The sequence below is a fragment of the Candoia aspera genome, chromosome 6 (genome assembly GCF_035149785.1).
Source record: "Candoia aspera isolate rCanAsp1 chromosome 6, rCanAsp1.hap2, whole genome shotgun sequence".
Lineage (NCBI taxonomy): Eukaryota > Metazoa > Chordata > Lepidosauria > Squamata > Boidae > Candoia > Candoia aspera.
In genome coordinates this window covers 5,751,600-5,756,277 of record NC_086158.1, presented here as the reverse complement: position 1 = coordinate 5,756,277, position 4,678 = coordinate 5,751,600, and positions in this window count along the sequence as shown.

Below are 4,678 nucleotides of genomic sequence, written 5' to 3'. Positions count from 1 at the left end.
GGTGGCTGTATCCTTTTACCAGATGCGTTTGCTTTGCCTCCTGTTTTATATACTCCACTGAGTGAAAACAAAGTGCAATATGTCTTCTGATGCTCTAATTAGCACTGGTGTTTTGCCACCATTATATTATCATGTTAATTCACATTACTGAGGTTACTTCTGACCATGTGACACTAAAATAGAAGAGGAGGAGATTTCATTTTAAATGAAGGGCAGAATAACCCAATTTGTCCCGAACATGATATTTTGCCAGAATTATTTGAAGACAATGGTGTACTGAATGTCCATGAAATCTACCTTGTTGGGTCACCAAGCTGTTACCCTGCCCAGTGTTAGGTCTCATGTATGCACCTGGAAGAACCTAATCAGGACATTATGATTGTATTGCAAATGGCCCAGAGTCCCCTTTTGGGGGAGATGGGCGGTGACAGAAATTCAAAATATAAATAAATCAATAATCATTTTTAAAAAAAACCCTCACTCAACTTCCCCTGCAAGGAAGGAAACCTCTTATGAGGGCTTCATCCTACCTGAGAACCATCTCTGGATCTGCAGAGTTGATCAGCCTTCTGCAAAGGAAATGAGTCTAACTCTGATGTTCAGGGCTGAAAGTGAAGAGGAACTGAGGAGCCTTATGATGAAGGTGAAAGAAGAAAGTGCAAAAGCTGTCTGGCAGCTAAACCTCAAAAAAACCAAGATTATGGCAACCAGCTTGATTCACAACTGGCAAATAGAGGGAGAAAATGTAGAAGCAGTGAAAGACTTTGTATTCCTAGGTGCGAAGATTACTGCAGATGCTGACTGCAGTCAGAAATAAGAAGACACTTAATCCTTGGGAGAAGAGCAATGACAAATCTCGATAAAATAGTTAAGAGCAGAGACATCACACTGACAACAAAGGCCCACATAGTTAAAGCAATGGTGTTCCCCGTAGTGACATATGGCTGCGAAAGCTGGACCATAAGGAAGACTGAGCGAAGGAAGATCGATGCTTTTGAACTGTGGTGTTGGAGGAAAATTCTGAGAGTGCCTTGGACTGCAAGAAGATCAAACCAGTCCATCCTCCAGGAAATAAAGCCAGACTGCTTATTTGAGGGGATGATATTAAAGGCAAAACTGAAATACTTGGCCACATCATGAGAAGACAGGACACAGATGCTGATGCTAGAGAGAGTGGAGGGCAAAAGGAAGAGGGGCCGACCAAGGGCAAGGTGGATGGATGATATTCTAGAGGTGACGGACTCATCCCTGGGGGAGCTGGGGTGTTGACGACCGACAGGAAGCTCTGGCGTGGGCTGGTCCATGAAGTCACAAAGAGTTGGAAGCAACTAAATGAATAAACAACAACAACTGATGCTCATAAGGAGGGGCTCTTGTGATGGATTCTGCAGCAGCTGTTATTGATTAAAAGGCTGTGTGCTTCCTGCAAGCATCAGATTATAGGGAGAGAAATACAGATGTGTAGCAATGCCTTCCTAACAATGAGGTCACCACCTCACCTGCCTGACCCATGAGCTTATCAGGAACAATTGCCCAACTCTGAAGCATCATTTAACCTAACAGGGATCAGTCAAGTTTAGTAGTACCTAGTGATCCTTTATGACACTGTGTTTTTCCTTGTGGGCCACTATTTCTATTATTCTTTGTATTCCTTACAACCAACTTACTGATTGCCTTGATTTTTCCCAATCTGAGCACAGCCTGAAAGTGGAATCTTTTAAAGATTTCTTTCTGAAGCTCACAGCTGCCCTTGTTCCTGAGCACCAGGTGTTTTCTTTTTCTCTTGGGTGCCCAGCAGAACTCTAAGATGACTCTGGTTGCACTGGTTTCCAGGATCATTCCACAATTATCCTTTCATAGGACCCCCCTTCTGGTAAACTGGGGGCCAGGCCTGTGCCTCCAGGATAAGAATCCCCCATTTCTCTCCTGGAATTGCCTTGTTGCTTGTGACTAATTTACTCATTTCCTTAATGTGTAAGTTGTCCCATTCACCAAAGTGACTCTAGGTGGCATACGACACATGACTTCCTTTCCCTGACTTCTTTTGCCCCCACCTCACCCCCAAGTCCTGCTGTGCTGCTTCATCATGGTGGGAGGTATTCCTGGGAGGGATGAGCGAGGAACGTTGGGACTGCATGCCAAGAGTATATACTCCCAGCAGGGTCATCCCAGGCGTGAAGGTCATCCCAGCAGCCCAGGTAAAGCAAGCAGGCACCTATATTGGGCAGCCAAGATACAGAAAGATGCTGCAGGCAGAGGATCACTTTAGTGATGATGGCAAAGTCATCAACTCATACTAGGCAGGAGAAGGCAATGGTTAAGCACTCCCATATGTTTACCAAGAAACCACATGGATAGAAAATATTAATTTAATATTATTTGGCCAATATTTGGTCACTTTGGTCAATAACCAAAGAGTCTGTACATGATATGTAGTACATGAAAACACAGAAAGTAAAAGAAGCAATAAGAGAAATGACAAAACCACATTAAACCATCATATTGGGAAGGAAAACACCATGAATACTGAAGAATTAAAATCAGTGTGGGGTTGCAAATCGCCCTGCTGAAAAAGCCAAACTCTTAGAGCTTTCCTAAATGACAATGAGGTCAGAGGCACATGGACCTCTGCAGGAACTCCTATGCCAAGGGGCAGGTATGGCCAAGGAAAAGGTACATCTCCTTGATCCCACATGATGGCATACTTTTATCAATGGGACCTATAGCAGCCCAGTCCAATTAGTTCTAATAGGAGGGGCAGATCTACATAATCAGAGTATGGCAGTTTTGCACAAACTATTCTAGAGGTGACGGACTCGTCCTTGGGGGAGCTGGGGGTGGCGACAACCTACTGGAAACTCTGGCATGGGCTTGTCCGTGAAGTCACAAAGAGTCAGAAGCCACTGAACAAATAAACAACCACAAGTCTGGCACAAATCTAGGCACCCAGTGAATTGCATCCAGATTCTGACTGGCAGCCAGTGCAAAAGTATTAGCTGGTTAAATTAAGTAACCCCTCACTACTTGTGGCATTCCACTGTATTCTTCCCCCGTCCTCCAAAGCTGAAGTGGAGCCATTAATTAGCACGATTTGGGTACAGTCACCCAGCCAATGAAAAGTTGCATAATTTAGCCCCTATTTTACCACTTTATAAGAACGTCATCATGAAGCCTTGATCCAATGCTTTGCCTATGTTAAAGAACACCATGTTTAGAGCATTCTCTGAAAACTATTTCAGAAAATTTATATGGCTGCCCAACTTACATATGGACTCTGGGTTGCTAGCTACAATGAACAAAAACACAATGTAATAAAACCTCTATCAATCAACAAATAAACAGAATTAAAATGATCCTAATACAATAGCCAAGGCACTTCTAAAAGACTCAGTCACACAAACCACACCTATCTGAGGCTTATCTAGCATCCTGGCCCAGTGTCTGGAGGAAAGGTTGGGTCTTCACAGCCTTCTGGAAGGCCATGAGGGTCAAGGCCCTCCAGATCTCCCTCCTTCCATTTCTGATGCACTTATTTCGCTAATGAGTATCAAAAAGGGAAAGAAAGTTAGTCTGATGTGACTTGTTTCTGCCAAGCTATGCTGGCTCTTCTCAATTAAGGCATTATTATTCAAGTGTTCACAAACAAACTTTTGAAAAGTCTACTTGAGGGCCTTGTCCAGTATAGATATCAAACTGACAGTGTCAAGTGGACTGTAGTTTCCTTTATTTCTTTTCCCTCTATTCCTTCCAATCTTCTGAGGCCCCATCAGTTCTTCAGGAAGCCTCTTGGATCACAGTTAGCAATTTGGTGTTCACCTGTACCAGTGCCAGATTTAGGCATAAGCTAAACCAGGTGCAGTTTAGGGCCTCACAATCTGCAGGGCCTCACAAAATTTCAGAAGATCCGTTTTCTGATTTTGCAAACAAGTCCATTTAAATGCCTTCATTTGGAAATTATTTATTTATTTATCAGCTTTGTCACCGCCTATCTTCCCCCACCAGAGGGACTCAGGGCAGTTTACAACAAAATGATCAACAAAACAATAAATGTACAATAAAATTACACTATATAAAAATACAATTACAAATAAACAATTAGAGATAAAAATAGAGTCCAAATTTGTATTTTTCACTTTAAATACCTAGCTGTTAAATAATTATGGTTACTCAATATGGTATCAATGTGTGATGGCCAAACTTAGTACTCTAGCTGACATGGTTATAGGCCTTTAAGCGGGGGCTTACAGATGCTTTGACCTCCACGTCCCATTTCCGAACAATTAAATAAACTGCCTTTGGCTGCAGGGGATGATGATCCAAAACATCAGAGTAACCCGGGTTGAGAAGGCTGATCTGTAAATAGAACAAATGCACTTTACCTTGCATAAGGAAGATGATAAAAAACATGTAATTTTGTAATCGGGCACTTGGAAGCTGAAAGTCCTCAGCAGGCTGGTCAAGAAGACAAAATGCTGAGTTCTTCCCAGCTGCTCTCCACACATACATGATGCCCTGCAGAAGACAAAAGAAGTGCAGAAAGGGAGTAATAATCTCTTCTTCAGAAAATATGTCCCCATCAGTTACTACATTTGCACTGGGGAAAGGAATACACGTCCATAACAGGCCCAGAACATTTCCCAGACTGACCCAAAGTCTCTTTAATTTCCAGAGCTGCTTT